The sequence below is a fragment of the Aedes aegypti genome, chromosome 1 (genome assembly GCF_002204515.2).
Source record: "Aedes aegypti strain LVP_AGWG chromosome 1, AaegL5.0 Primary Assembly, whole genome shotgun sequence".
Lineage (NCBI taxonomy): Eukaryota > Metazoa > Arthropoda > Insecta > Diptera > Culicidae > Aedes > Aedes aegypti.
The window spans coordinates 33254993-33271971 of NC_035107.1; the positions used below are offsets into that span (position 1 = coordinate 33254993).

At 34.0% G+C, this 16979-nt stretch overlaps 1 protein-coding gene across 2 annotated transcripts in view; it reads left to right on the forward strand.

The window, feature by feature from the left end:
* The window catches only part of LOC5563924 (octopamine receptor Oamb), a 725283-nt gene that overhangs the window by 370660 nt on the left and 337644 nt on the right, over positions 1-16979 (forward strand). For both annotated transcript variants that reach the window (XM_021839348.1, XM_021839349.1), the window contains exon 2: positions 1533-2626. The gene's annotated coding sequence lies outside the window, so the exon portion shown is untranslated. The remainder of the gene's footprint in view (positions 1-1532; positions 2627-16979) is intronic.

Here is a 16979-nt window from a genome sequence, read left to right on the forward strand (position 1 = left end):
AAGAAGCGTATACACGCTTCAAGGAAATTAACGAAAATATTAAGGTAGGTTTTTCCTCATTTGCAAGCCTTCGTCCAAGGCAATGCAAGCTTCTATCCAATTCAGGAACACATAATGTTTGTGTGTGCACAACACACGAAAATATTAACCTAATCTAACATAGTTTGAAAAGAATCAAAGGATATTAAAATGTTAACTGGTAGTCTTTTGTGTGAAAATACAACATCAAATTGCTATCTACGATCTTGTTCGGATTGTCCAGATTCTTTGGATCATTGGAAAATACTTTATTCGCTGAGTTTGAAGAAAATTATATTGATCAGTTATCATTTGAGCAATGGGTGACCACGGATAGGTGTGACCTAGAAACTATTGTAAAACCTGTAGATGAGTTTGTGTCATTTTTTTTGCTTGAAAATTAGAAAGAAAAACGCGAAAACGATTCATTCCATTGTCAGAAAATAAAATTAAAGCAAAACTATACTCGAACTGTACTGATAATGATGCAAAAGTGTTCGATATTGTTAAAAAATTGAATAACAATAAATAAATAAATAAGTATTAATAAAATGTTTTCATGATCTCATAACGCATACCCAAATCCAAAACTTTTAAAGTTTATATATAACATTTAGAAACTCATCGATCATACTCTAAAAAAAAATATCCTGGTAAAAAAAAAATTATTTTCGTGTAATCTGTTAATTCATTTTAATTTATACATATATACATATACATATAATATTCATACATATACATAATATTTATACATATAATATACATAATACTAATGAATACATGAAAACGACTTGTTTAATTCATGCAAGGCCCTTAACAATAAAATCACCAACAAACTGCGGTTCCCGTCATGATTTACACCGAAAAAAAATTTGTTTTTTCTACTAAATGTGAAAATTGTGACATGTTTGAAATGTCATAACTTTTTTGTTTATTGGTTTACCATCACCAAATTTTTATGGTAGATAGCTAATATAATAGACCGTTTTCCCTCAAAAAATTACGTTGGTATTCCGATAGGGTTTTGAGATATTTGAGTTTTTGTGTCAAAAATTATGTTTTTTAATGCAAAAAACAATTTTTTTTTACTGTGTGTATTTTTTTGGAATCTTTATTTAGTTGTCTAACTTTGTTTCTTTAGTTGTCTAACAATCGAACGAACCGTTTTTGCTGTGCAGCTTTTTGAATATTTTTGAACCATTTTCACATACACCCTTTTGAAAAGTTAGTCGTGACTCAACTTGAAGATTTGATATCGGAAAATGACGATTTAGATGGAACTGGAAAACTGTGCAAAGTTTCAGCTCAATAGAAAAAAATGAATTAAAAAATTTACCAAATTTTGGTGCTGTTGCTTGGAATCACTTCCTGAAGCTAAATTAGGATCCGTCCTCTCTGTCTCTCTGACCGCGACGCCGAATTTCGGTTCACCAAGTTTGCGTTGTCAATGCGTCTCCATCGAAGAAGGCGACGGGAAATTCTCATGAGTCTTTTCTTTTTTCTTCTCCTTCCAGAAATGTGCAATCCGCAGATCAAACGGAATCATTGAAAAGAATCCTTGAGAACGTGGTGAATCGAGTGCAGTGAAGTGAAGACGACCCCATAAATACACAAACACACACACACACATACACAGAGAAGGAGAGATAGACAGAGATAGAAGCCATCATCCGTTCACAGTTCACAGTGTACGGTGACAACAAATTGAAATGTGAAAACGGCAAGTTGGAAATCGAAAAGCACTTTAGAGCCGAACAGAGAACCGGAGGAAAAACCGGAAGGCGCCCATTTCTCTTTCAATAGCAAGCAATTTCCAGACCATTAGTGGGGGCATTTGTGACAGCTATACAAAGCGAGTGAGAGAGAGAGAGCTAGCATCCATCCTTGAAGTTTTGAACTGCTCGTGCAAAGGTTGCTTTGTTGGTTGCTGTCGATGTGTTCTTGAATTGTGGAGGGGGTTTCTGAGGTCAATGTTGAGGAAAGGAAATCAAGTGGAACGAGACCAAGAGCGCAAATCAAGGGAAAGCCAGAAGTAGTTGCATTAGCGAAGAAGTTCAAGGTGGGGGTAACATCTTTCCATTCTGCTGCTCTCCAAGGGTGGGGGCAAGAAGTGTTCGGTTTTGGTGTTGCTCCGGAGGCGCTTGTGTGTCGGTTGTGTGGGTTGAATGGCTACTACCGGACGACATCGACAGCAACGTCAACGAGGTGCAGCAGATAGAAGCAATAGCAGAAGCAGATTCAGCAGCATCAACATCAACAGCAACACCGCCGTGAAGAAGAGTGCTGTCAGTGTCAACGGTTTGTGTTCGTCATCGTCGGAATCGTTGGCCGTTGGCGTGTTACGTGAACCGCAAAATGGCTAGATTCTGCCTGCGATTCTGGTCCGAGCTGAGATTTGTTAGAGCAAACGAGAGTTTCACTTCTACTACCGGAGTCGACTGTAGCACAGCGACATTCCACACCACAGAAGCCGGCCCTGTCGGCAAGAAATCTACAATCAGAAGAAAGAGATACAGAAGAGTGGCCTTTGTTGGTGGCGTTCGGTTATCGGCAAGTCGTTCGGATCGAAGCAAGCTGCCATCGCTGTCACTCTGCAACAGAGTTGGAGGTGAGTGTGTGTGTATGCTGTATATTGATAGAGAACGGTTGCTTTGATTGCTGACTTTTTAGAAGCAGCAAATGCAATTGCACTTTAGATTCAATTAGATGTCTGTCGGGAAAAGGGAATGGAGCCAATGTGTGTCGTTTTCTTGCAATCGCAAGAAATCAGTTTGTTTGAATTCTACTTCAGCAATGGTTACACCGTTTTGAGAAAGAACTATTATGTTCTACTACACTTAACTTAAGTAATCTTTTCTTTGGTGAATCATTATTGTGAAATAAGAAGCCTCTAACATCAACAATTTACGAAATTTCAAGAGAATCGTCCAAACTTCCAAACATAGCAACGGCTGTACAATTGTCACTTTACCTAACTACGTTCGACGCAACAACGTGAACTGAACTGAAATGAAAGAAAACTAATTAAATTTTCCATTTACTTCATTCGTGTCCTTGGCTCCGAGCGTAGACACACCATCCGCCAGGGCTTCGGGGTTCTGCATTCTGAAGCGAGTGGCCTGATGGCGCCCAATGAAACGTCACGTTGCTCGTAAACTGGCCATCGTTAAATGTGGGAGAACGCCTGAATGAAATCCCAACAGAGCGAATAGGATGAATCAACTGAGTTGACCTAATTAGTTTATAGATTTTTGATTTTTCATTTCATTTACAGTGAACAGCTGCAAAGTAATTATTCTCTTCCAATCATTCATTCACGTAATAGTGACACTAAACTGACACAAAGAAGGAAGTGGAAAAAATGTTTGAAAATTAACTTTATGATAGTACGAAGGTCGTTTTAAATCACTTTCGGATTGTTTTCTGATCGAAAATGTAAAACTTCTATCATAACGCACAACCGGTACCAAATATCTTGTCAAAAATAGTACCCAATTTTGAGAAATTGTTCGTCATATGTATTTTGCCATACAAATATTTTCCACGTTAGCTTTAAGCGATTTTTCATGCATAGATGATGAGTAGCAAATCAGGCAATGCATGTACATCATTTGAGACTTTCTAAGACTTTTCTAGCCTTTCAACAGACTTCTTCAGCTTTCTTTTAAAGCCTTTCCAAGCTCTGTTAGCCATTTAAAGTAAGCCTTTTTTCGAATCAGTTTAAGCCTTTGAATCATTGTTTAGCATTAAATGCGTTTCAAAGAATGTTTGAGCCTTTCAAGCTTTTTTAAGGCCACTTAACGCAAACTGCTCTTTGAATAAGTTTATGCTTTCAATGCATTGTTTAGCCTTTTAATGCGTTTCAAAGCCTTTCAAGGCCTTTTCAATCCCTTTTAAACCGCTCCAATCCTTTTTACGCTATTTTAGGCCTTTTCTCGGGCTTCTGAAGCAAGCTGCTGTTCGAATCATTTTAAGCCTTTCAAGCATTGTTTAGCCTTTTAATGCCTTTCAAAAAAATGTAAAGCCTTTTCAATATTTTCTACGCTTTTTAAAGCCATTTAAAACCTTTTAACGCAGGCTGCTCTTCAAACCAGTTTAACCTTTGAAGCATTGTTTAGTCTTTTAACAAAGACAAATTAAAGACCCCCATGTCCCTTGCAGTTGCTCAAAATTTTATGGCTCATAAGGTAATCTAGAATTCCGTTCAAAGTGTACTGCGATCTGTCAAACTTGGGTACCTTTTGCACTACCAAGGGACCAAATGCAGTACTAGAAGTGGTACCCAATCTGAGCCCGAGTGTGACGGACCTGCTTTTAATGCATTTAAAATCCTTTTAAGGCCTTTTCGAGCCCTCTCGAACCATTGCGTTTAACGCTATTTCAGGCATTTTCTTGGCTTTTTGAAGCAAGCTGCTCTTCAAATCAGTTTAAGCCTTTGAATCATTGTTTAGCGTTTTAATGCGTTTCAAAAATCTTTTAAGCCTTTTTTAAGCTCGAAGAGGCTTGAGTCTTTTCAAACTTTCCTAAACCATTTATGTCTCTCAAGTTTGTTTTAGGACTCTCCGAGCTTTGTTAGGGATTTTTAGTTGTTTTAAGCCCCTTTGAGTCTTTTCATGCTTGTTTAGGCTTGTTTTAAATGTTTCCATTTATTATTTTTTGAAACCTTTAGAAGCATTGAGAAGTGTTTTAAAGCCTTTTTCATCCTGATTTTTGCCTAAAGTGTTATTTGTTAGGCGTTATAGCCATAATCATCACACATAACCGGTACCGAATATTTTTTCGAAAATAGTTTCGCCATACAAATAGTTTCCGCGTCATGTATAGACACTGCCGCATGTATGTAACTACATTGTGAGTAGCAAATCAGGCGGTGCATAACTCATTGAAAAGCTTGATAAGCTTCTCTCAGTAAGCCTGAAAAACCATTTGACTTTTCTAGCCTTTTTACAACCTTCCTCAGCATGTTGAAGCCTTTTCAAGCTCAAAGGCTTAAACTTTTATGCTATTTTAGGCCTTTTCATGCGTTTTAGTCCTTTTACAACAAGCTGATTTTCGTATCAGTTTAAGCCTTTTAAGTATTGTTTAGCCTTTTAATGCGTTTCAAAGGCTTTTTTTTATCTGGTTAGTAGGCCTTGAACGGGTCGGAGGATTTTTTCTCTGCGCTTGTTATATTTCCTGTTCTTTTCAGGTGTGAAACTGCTACGAGGATTGTGAAATTGAACTACGAAGACTTCGGCATCGTGTACAAGAGAAGTGATTGGGAGAAGATAGTAGAAGAGACAAGGAAGGGAAGTCATCGAGACTGAAATATTTGTTGGTGAGGCGGAAAAATTTTGTCAACCGACCATTGGATCGTAGGTGTATCAATCAAAGAATAAGTAGAAGTGGAGGAATCGTTCTTTAGCGATCAAGACGGAAGTTTTTCCTGTTTCTGCTGATGGAATTTTTGGCCACTCGTTTAATATTCAAGATTGGCGTTCGTTAAGTATAATTTTCATTTTTATTTATTTTCTTTTATATTGTTGCTTTTTGATTCAATATGAAGTTATTATTCAACCCCGTCTTTTTCCTATCATGGAGACAGACGGGGATGGAGACAATTCTACAGAGAATATAATTCCAAAGGAATTATGTTCTGCAGAAAAATCATTTCGAGTCAAAACATATCCCTCAACATTTTTGGGCACATTCGTTGTTTATTTCCATAAGAAGGATAAACCGATAAATGTTTTATTGATTTCTTATGAAATTTATAAAACATATAACAGGTCCGTCCGACTCGAGCTCAGACTGGGTACCACTTCTAGTACTGCATTTGGTCCCTCGGTAGTGCAAAAGGTACCCAAGTTTGACAGATCGCAGTACACTTTGAACGGCATTCTAGATTACCTTATGAGCCATAACATTTTGGGAACTGCAAGGGACATGGGGGTCTTTAATTTGTCTTTGCATATAATCTGTCAAGGAAATTAATAAAATTTCTCTTGACAAAATGGGAGTTATTTTTGGATTCCGTGAAGATGCCAACTCTATATTAGAATCAAAATTACTTTTCAATTTATATCGAGTTTATGCACCAAGCGATTCTTGTGAAATAAATGGTGTAATGTATGATGAGAACTTAAATTGTGATGATATTTTGAATTATGGGTTAGGATGTTTTAAAAATAAAGAAATTCCATCTGTTCAAATTTTGGATTGTAATCGTCTATCTAAATTGACTTTTACTGATAAAGACTCTATTTATACCAATTCCAATTGTATTAAAATAACATTTGAAGGTTCTGTGTTACCTGATTATGTTATGATTGACAATGTCAAATTTCATGTTAGGCTTTATTATCCAAAAATTATGCATTGTAATCGATGCCTTCTTTTTGGACATACTTCGAATTTTTGTTCTAATAAACCAAAATGCTCGAAATGTGGTGATATTCATTCTTCTATAAATTGTAAAAAAATATCTGATGTTTGTGTTTATTTTAAAGGAAAACACAATTCTTGAAAAGAATGTTCAGTTCACATTGCTTATCAACAAAGATTTGATCAATCAATTAAAAATAAAAATAAGTTATCCTATTCTGATGTCATCAAATCATCTGATAATTCAAATCTTACTAATATTTTTGAGCATTTATCCGATAATGATAATGATAATTTGAATCATGAAGAAAATAGGTTTATTTGGTGGTAGGTCATTTGGCATAAAGTCGTTTGGCATAATGGTCGTTTGGCATAATAAGTCTGAAATCAAGAATTTCTCAACATGACATTCGTTTTTACGTTTCAATTGAATTTTTCTGATGACATCAGGCTTGTTGTAAGGTCAATTGATACAAAATGTCACTGTATTCAACTATCATCTGCTCTTGAATAAACTAAAGCATATTAGGAAAGTTATTGCCAATCGTATTTTATTATTTATCCAGAAATTACCCTTCTTTCAAATAATAATTATTTTTTGAGTTCCGCTATTGGAATAGATTTTTGCACAGAAGATTTTGATATATTTAGCACAAATTTACCCTTCTTCCAAACATTTTTTTTTTTTTTTTGAATATGATGTAACCATAATTATCATCATAATCAAATCAGGTATAAAAACTGATTTGAAATTTAAATAAATTTCACCTTCTTTTATACTTAGGCTGTTCTTTGGAGCTACTTATTTTAGATATTGTTTTGCTTCCAACTGACAACAGGGTGGCAATCGATAACATTGATCTGCTCAAGTAATCAGCGAAAAGATACATCGATTAATGCAGTTACTTCGATGAGTTGTGCTACTTTTCCAAAATGTCAGTTCCCCGAATGTCGTTACCCCGAACGCCAGTTCCCCGAATGCTAGTTCCCTGAATATCCCGCTTCCCCAAATAACCTACTGCCCCGAAAAGTTTGTGGCACCCATAATTGTCGTAACTTTATACATTTCAGGGTGGTGAACGAACTGGACATCCTTCTTTATTTATTTTATAGCATTTTTGCCAACATGTGTATAGCCGAAAATGACAGAATACATCCTTCTTTAGATTGCTTATCGTTCTTCTCGTTCACCATACAGTCACTGAAGGCTATTATAGCACCTATTTAAACTGCACCACTTCATTCGGGGAACCGGCATTCGGAGAATCGACATTCAGGGATAAATACCAAAATCACTTCGATGATTTTGAACGCAATTATAATTCGTTTTATTATGCCACAATAATTTTTGGCGTCCAATCTTCTATCGGTTTAATCAATAATTTTGCCTTCTTCTAATAATAGGCTGTTCTTATTTTATTATTTAGTTAAACTAAATGTTAACCTTTTTTTTGTTTTTTATCAATTCTTGCAAGACGTGCTGTTAGAATGATAGTTAGAAGACACGTTAAAAGAAGAAGTTACGTGCCAATATAGAATATATAGATAGAACGTGCCAATATCCATCATATTTTTTTTTGTTTTGCAAACACAAGATTTTCTTTTGAGATATGCTGGTGAACAAAAATCAATCACAATTTTTTCCTTCTTTCGATAATAGACAGTGTTTTAGATGTACACTTTCAAAATTAAAATTTATATAGAATCGTTCAAAAGTTTGCCACAATTTTTTTTTTTTTTTTCAAAAATGTATTTTTCGTTTGAGTTATGCTGTGAGAAGATATTTTTCGTTAGAGCCTTAAATATTTTGAACGAAAAATAACCTGCTCTCGTACTTAGGCTATTTTTGCAGTATGCTGCAATAATAGATTTATGGATAAGAGCTTTTAATATTTTGAAAAAAAAAATTTACCAAGTAATTTTCATCCAGTGTTACGTCCAAACTGGGACAGAGCTTGATCTGCAGAGAAATATTCTATGCGCGTTCCCTTTATTAATAATTGCGAACTTTCTTTGTTAATTGACTATTTTCAAATATGTATATCGCAATAAGCTTAACGATACTCTATGTTCTGGGATGTTGATTTTTTTTATTATTTCCAAAAGATCTTCCACCAGAACCGTCACCCAAGGATGGAAAAAAAATCCCCTCTAGCGACTTACAACATAGTATTTGAATGGTCTAAGAGGGCCGTTGCTCTTGCAGAAGCATGATTTGAACAGCTCATCACGCGCACATAGTAAGGATAAATGGAGCATCCGATGAACTGTTTGTCGCGGGACAAACCGTTTGTCGGATGTTGTAACAAGCCGCGATTAACATGAATCAGAACGCGTTCACGGCATAATTTTTTACCCAAACCATACCCGATTGACATTCGAATCTTAAATGACATACCACAAGGCATATCGTGGAATAAAAACGTAAAAATCCCCCAAAAGTTATGACTTTGGTTTGCAAACAATTGATCGTTTGCACACATGCCGAGCGATTCATTTTTCGCGGAGTGGAGTTTGTTGATAGGACTTGTCGACTAATGATTAATCGTTGTTGCTATGATCGCACGATAAAGAACAACCGCGATGCATCATTTATTTTGTCATGATCACTAGATTTTCATCCTTGCCGTCACCAGTTTTATTTAGTTATGCTCTCTACAATTTTTGACATTCATAGCTTGGAATATCCCTGGACGACCACTACGCTTATTGAGAGCCTAGGAAAAATTTTAGCTATGGAATTGGTGGTGTTGATCTCTGTAAAAGCTTCGAAAATGCCGATATTCATTCTAAGTCAATCATCATGCCAAACGGCCATTATGCCAAATGACCATTATGCCAAATGGCCATTATGCTAAACGATCATAATGCCAAACGCAGTATGCTGCAGTATGTTAAAAATAAAAATAAAAAAGAAAATGCGTTTCGATACTCGTCGCATTTCAGTCCTTGTTAGACTGCACTTTCCAGTTACCGTTGAAGAAAGATTCGATTTAAATTGAATTGAAAACAGTGTTATTGTACCAATTTATGTTTTAAATGAAGAGCCAAATATTGAGTCCTATTGCTGTGAGGTGGAAATAACCGAAAATGCTCGAATTAATGGTTAAATGTGATAAATTCTCCGCGTCCGGATTAAGAAGCAAATCCTTCGACTGCTTCAAAAGCCGGATACACACGAATATTTGAAGAAAATTAAGCTTAATTCAGATGATCAGGAGCTGTCATGTCTTGCTAATCAACGAACAGTAAGTTTTGAACATTATTTAGAACATTTGTGTCTGGTGCAAGAGTATTACAATGAATCAAATTAAAGGTGGGGTGATGCATTGTGAATCCAGGCGTAAGCATAAGGTGAGTTAAGCAATTTTGCTAAAAATTTCTGTACTTTTCTAGCAGCTTCAGCGTTGTTTCAGACTCGAGACTTTTGTGATACCATATAATATTCTTTTCAAAATTATGAAATTTAAAGTTAGTGCGTTGAATTTTGTAACAAATATGTGAATATTTCGTCAAAAACAAGTGTCCGGAATTCGAAGCAACCCATTAATAGTTTCCGGATTTCGAATCAAGACACATCTCATATTTTTGCACATTTAAACGTTTTCTGCATAATAATTCGCTATTTTTATTACACCCTTTCAAAGAATAAACATTTAACTTCACGATAAACCACAGGAAATCAAAGAAAAATATGTAATGACTTATAAAAATGGTGCTTGAAGTTAACCCGGTGCTTAAGTGTCTGGATTTCGAGTCAAAACGGTATAAATCCAATAAAAATCATGTTGATTTTTCTAATCCACAACATTCAACATCTTTTGATACTGATTTTCCTCCTTTAAATAATCAAAATATTCCTTGTTTTCAGAAAATTAATGATGACTCAAACAATTCTCAAAACACAAACAACAAAAATGAAAATTATATTTTGAGCATTCTGGAAGATATATTAGAATTCTTAGGATTGAGTGATTTTTGGAAAAATATTATTAAAAAATTTCTACTATTTTTAGCATCTATACTTGAAAAATTAAATTCATTTGGACCCCTCATCAGTTCACTTTTTTCCTTGTAATGGCATGTTAAATTCCAAAGATGAAAAAAAGTTGCAAGTTGTAATAAAAGTTGAAAAACATGAAATTAAAAAAAATATTGTCAGTCAAAATAATGTGATTTTTCGAGCATTTCGAAAAAAGTGTTCAATTAATAGTTCGTAAAGTACAATCAACAAAATAATATTACTTTCTTACAGAGGTGATCATTAATGTTTTAGAAATACTTCCTTCGATTTTGTGATTTTTTGTTTCGGTACATTCCATAACTCGATATTTCTATAAGTCGATGGTCCCTTGAATATCGAGTTATGGAGAGTCGACTGTATTTCTTATGGAGGTGTTTTGATTGGAATTCCAAAAAACGTTGAGTTTAGGTCTTTAAATTTAGTTACTGATTCGAAAATTAAATGTGTTGCAATTTTTGTATTTTCCATTATTTGTATGTATAAACCTCCTATGTACGTTTTTCTTTAAATGATATCAAATCAATTTTAAAAAATATTCCTCCTCCATTTTACAAACTAGGCGATTTAAATGCACATAATTTGGCATGGGGATGTGACGAAACTGATGGTAGGGGATCTTTGATAATGGATTTAATTGATGAATTAAATCTCAATATCCTTAATGTTGGATCTTTTACCAGGATTGCTGTTCCTCCCGCCTGTCATTCACGTATCGATTCATCTTTATGTTTAAACAATTTATCCATTAAAACTTCTTGGAATACTATTGATGATCCAAATGGAAGTGATCATCTACCTTTAATAATTGAAGTCCAAAATCCAATCCGTGATAAATTTTCAAACGAATTTGTAGTTCCTGATTTGACAAAAAATGTTGACTGGTCCAAATTTTCTGATTTTATTTCTTTTGCTCTAATCAGTTACGATAACTCACTTTCTCCAATTAATAATTATGAACAATTTTCTAAATTATTGATTGAATGTTTAAGCTCAACTTAAGAAAAATAATTTTAGTCCACGTAGAATAAATAATCCATCTTTTTGGTGGGACAACGATTGTAGTGTAGCTTCAAAACATAAATCTAACTGTTTCAAAACTTTTTGTCGTTTAGGTTCTAGAGAACATTACTTTTTATATTGTAAAGCCAAGGCACAATTTACTAGAACTACTAAATATAAAAAACGAAATTACTGGAGGAATTCCATTGCAAATCTTGATTTTCAGACATCTTCATCTACATTATGGACAGTTGCACGTAATTTGAGAAATTATGATGCTTCGGCACCAAACATTTCAGAGTATTCGGATAATCCTTCATTAGTTGATAGTAGAAGACCGATTAGTTTATTATCATGTTTTCGTAAATTGATGGAAAGAATGATTCTGAATCGACTGGAAAATATAATATTTTTCCAATATTTCAATATGGTTTTAGAAAAGGTCGTGGATCTCGTGATTGTATTTCTCTTCTAGCTGGGGACGGACCTGGTGTAGTGGTAAGAACACACGCCTCTCACGCCGAGGACCTGGGATCGAATCCCATCCCCGAGATAGTCACTGAAAATTTCAGTGACGACTTCCTTCGGAAGGGAAGTAAAGCCGTTGGTCCCGAGATGAACTAGCCCAGGGCTAAAAATCTCGTTAATAAAGATAGAAAAAAAAAAAGATTCTCTTCTAGCTTCACAAGTTGAACTTTCGTTTAATTGAAAGCAGGATGTAGTTTCTACGTTCCTTGATGTTTCTGGTGCATATGATTCAGTTCTCATAGATTTGCTATTCAAAAAAATGAATGATTGTAAGATTCCTCCATTTATTGCCAACTTTTTATGCAATTTATTTTCGTTTAAAATTTTGCATTTTTTTCATGATGGTACTTCTCGAATGATACGTTATAGTTATTTGGACTTCCCCAAGGTTCTTGTTTGAGTCCCTTTTTGTATAATTTATTTACAAGAGATATTGCTTTTATAATTCCAAATGGATGTTATTTTATCCAATTTGCTGACGATAAGGAAATTTCTGTTAGTGGAAAGAGTAGAGAAGTTATTCGACATTTTATGCAATGTTCTTTAGATAACATTGGTACATAGGCTCATAGAAATGGATTAACTTTTTCAGTAGAAAAAACTAAATTTATTTTATTTTGTCTAAAACATTCTTCTATTGATATTACCTTATTTCTTAATAACTAACAAATTGAACAAGTATTTGATTATAAATATCTGGTTTGACTTATACATATTTGATTATAAATATTTGGTTTGACTCAAAATTAAATTGGAATAATCATATCGAATATATTCAAAAAATTTGTTTCAAACGAATCAATTTCCTTCGTACGATTACAGGCACTTGGTGGGGTGCTCACACTAATGATTCAATTACACTTTATAGAACAACAATTCGTTCGGTAATGGAATATGGTTGTTTCACTTTTTCAAATTCTTTTCAAATACAATTTTCTAAACTTGAAAATATCCAATATCGTAGTTTAAGAATTTGTTTAAAATTACTAAACTCTACTCATATAAAATCTGTAGAAGTTTTGGCAGGTATAGTGCCACTTAAAAACAGATTTCATGAACTTAATTGTAAATTTTTAATACAATGTTTGTCGAATAATCATCCTATAATTAATATATTGAATTCTTTATTTGAAACCAATCCTACTTGTAGACTCTTAAGTTCCTTTATATATTGTAATGCTGAAAATATCATTACAGTTAACTATAGTTTTTATAATTACAGCATGAATGTTCATACATTTCGCCCATGTATTGAATTAGCTTTATATGAAGAATTGAAATATGTATCTCATCAGTTGCATTCTCATGTTGCTAGTATTTTATTTAATCGTAAATTCATTGGCATTAAACCTGAACAACTTTATTCAACTGATGGTTCTCTAATTGATAGTATAGCAGGGCTTGGCGTATTTAATATTGAATTGGCTCATTTTTTCAAGTTAGTATTCCCTAGCTCTATATTCATAGCTGAATTAACTGCTTTATATTTTGCATGCAATTTGATCAAATCTTGCACTCCCAGTATATACATAATATGTTCTGATAGTTTAAGTTGTCTTCGTGCTTTGAATTCTATTAATTTTTATTTCAAAACACATTGTATTATATTAGTGTTAAAAGAAAAAAATTTTAATTAAATTAGTTTGGGTTCCAGCTCATTGCAATATATATGGCAATGAACAAGCTGATTGTTTGGCAAAATTAGGTGTTTTTCGTGGTACAACATATAATCGTGTTATTTACCCTTCTGAATATTTTTCTAAATTAAAAAAAAGATTTTTTTAAAAATTGGGTCCTTAAGCTCTGTCCCAATTTTAGTGCCAAACGCTTAAGTTTAGGCCATAAACACTTGTTTACTCAATTTTTTAATGTTGTCCGTTTGTTAAGGTCCACAAAACTTTTTTTATGTTTTTCATTAGATTTTGTCAAACCCCTTGGCTTAAACTCAAATTTTGGGTGTATTTTGTTTTCCGTGTCCCTTCCGAAATGTCAGATAGGAACAACCCCAGTGAAAAAACTATAACCCCTGTGGTGTTTTTGTCAACTGAGCGAACGTCACACATGATCAAAAGTGTCAAAGTTCATGTATGGACCCAATTTTTAAAATTAAAGTTTAAATATGATGTAGCCGTTATTTGTGCGGGAAAAATTGCTAAAATAGTTGCAGTAACATGCTCTTTCGTCATTAAATAAAAACAAGATTTTATTAAACATTTTAGGACCCAATTGGCTGACTTCATGCGATACAAGTAATCAAGGATGATATCATTATTCCATTTGTCCTAAAATTAGTACAATTCCTTGGTTTAAAAAATTATCTGTTGAACGTAATTTTATTATTAATGTCAAATCATTATATTTGCAATTGTTATCTATATCGTATGAATTTAAATGATTCCAATCTTTGTGATAGTGATTGTGGATATTGATCACATTGTATTGAAATGCTCTCGTTACGGTTTACTCAGAAACAAATTTTTCAATAAAATAATAAATTTGGGATATGAAATTCCAAATTCAGTAAGAGATGTTTTGGCTCAGAAATGTTTTCTGATAATGAAAAATATATTTGAATTTTTAAACGAAATCTCTAATCATGTTTGATACTCTTTTTTTTGTATATGTTTGTTTATTTTTACTTTCAGATCGATTAGTTTATTGGTTACCTCATTCCCTACCACCATGGGGATTTGCATCCATTATCTGACGACTTCGGCTCTGCAATGGATGCTTTCCGGATGGGCCTTTAGTATTAAGTTATTTTTCTTTTTATAATCACTCAAAGGGGATTTTTCCTCTTTCTAAATTAAAAGTTAAAAATATATAAATAAATAAAGACTTTTTGAGCCTTTTCAATCTTTTCTAAGCCTTTTAAGGCATCCTCACGTAAACTGCTCTTGGAATCAGTTTAAGCCCTCGAAGCATTGTTTAGCCTTTTAATGTGTTTAAAATCCTTCAATGCGTTTTCAAGCTCCTTTAAACCGTTTGAATCCTTTTTACGTTATCTTAGGCCTTTTCTTGGCCTTTTGAAGCAAGCTGCTTTTTGAATCAGTTTAAGCCTTTCTAGCATTGTTTAATCTTTGATGGCGTATCAAAGATTCAGCTTTTTAGAGTTCTTCTAGCCTTTTTAAGCCTTTTAAAGTATTTTGAAGCTTTTTACAGCCTTTTTAAACTTTCAAATTTCTTTTCTTGCCCTTTTAAGGCTTTCTCTGTCTTTTGATGTCTAATGAGGCATTTTCAAGCCTGAAGCTCAAAGAGGCTTAAGCCTTTTCAAACCTTTTTCAACCTATTGTGTATTTTAAGTTTATTTTAAGGTTCTCCAAGCCTTGTTAGGCAACTTTTAGTCGTCTTGAGCCATTTTGAGCATCTTTGAGCCTTTCCATGCTTTTGAGGCCATTTTAAACGAGAGGTTTTTTAAAGCCCTTTTCAACCTGTTATTTTGTCTAATAAAGTGTTATTTGGTAGGCGTGATGCCTATAATCATTACGCACGACCGGTACAAGATTTTTTTTTTCGAAAATAGCTCCCAATTTTGAGAAATTATCCCTCAGATGCATTTTGCCGTACTTAATGTGTTCCAAAGACTTTTTAAGCCTTTTCAGCTTTTCTAAGCCTTTTGAAGCCTTTTAAAGTATTTGAAGCCTTTTATGGCCCCTTTTAAACCTTCAAAATCTGCCCTTTCAAGCTTTTCTCTGTCTTTAAATGTCTGCTGAGGCATTTTCAAATCTGAAGCTCAAAAAGGCTTGAGTTTTTCAAGCCTTTTCATTCAATCATGCCTTTGAGGTTTGTTTTAAGCCTGTCCAAGGCTTGTTAGGCGATTTTTAGTCGTCTTAAGTCATTTCAAACCTTGAGCCTTTCCATACTTTTTCAAGGCCATTCCTTTTTAAGCCCTTCAAAAACCAAGAGCAGTTTTTTAAAGCCTTTTTCAATCTGTTATTTTGCCTAATTAAGTGTTATTTGGTAGGCGTGATAGCCATAATCAATACTCGCTTTTAAAGCAATTTAAAGCCTTTCATTGCCTTATTAAGCCTTCAAAATCCTTTTTCTGCTCTTTCAAGCCTTTCTCTGCCTTTTAATGGCTTTTTGGGCATTTTGAAGCCTGAGTCTCAAAGAGGCTTAAGACTTTAACGCCTTCCTAAAAGTTTTTTTAAGCCTCTCTAAGCCTTGTTAGGCGTTTTTTAGTCGTCTTGAACCTTTTCAAGCTTTTTAAGCTTTTTTAGGGTTATGCTTTCTTAAGTTTTACACTGCCTCCAGACAAAGAGTACAAAGACTGGACGATCACTAACATAGATCAACGGACAACACGAAACATCCAGTAACTCAGTGATAAATTTTTCGTTTGACAAAAAGTTTCCACTGACTGGAGCGGGAATTGAACACAACGCTTTATGACACCACTAACGGGGGTAGGACATTTCGCATAAAGAGGTTTCGCATAAGGACATTTCGCATACGGACGTTTGGCATAATGGACATTTGGCATAACGAGAATTATATGACTTCTTTAAAATGCTACCTATTCTTTTATGAAACTGCTTTATGTCATCCCCACTACTAACCGCACGTCCACGAAGCATTTTATCTTTCTACGGCCTTTTTAAGTGTTATTTGCTTTTTAAAACCTATGAAAGCTTTTCGAATATTCAAAGTGCATTCAAGTTTGTTTGGCGGTTTTAGAATTTTGAAAGTCTTTTCGGGCCTTAATGGTAAGCGGTTAAAATTTGTAACACCTTTTGATTATATAAATTTTTTGAGCCTTTTCAAGCCGTTTCAAGCTTTGTTTAGCCTTAATCAAGCGTTGAAAACATTCTACACTTTCTAATTTTGTTTTTGTTCTTTTTATGTTCGTTTTATCCTTTTCGGGTTTTTCTTTGCGTTTTTTTAGGTTTGTTTGGCCGTTTTGAGCCCTTTAAAAACTTCAAGGATTCAATTGTGAAGCATTGGAAAGCCTGCAGTTTAATTTTCAGTTTTCAGTCATCATTCTTCAGTCTTTAGTATTCAGACTCCAGTTTTCAGTCTTTAGTCTTCAGTCTTCAGAATTTAGTTT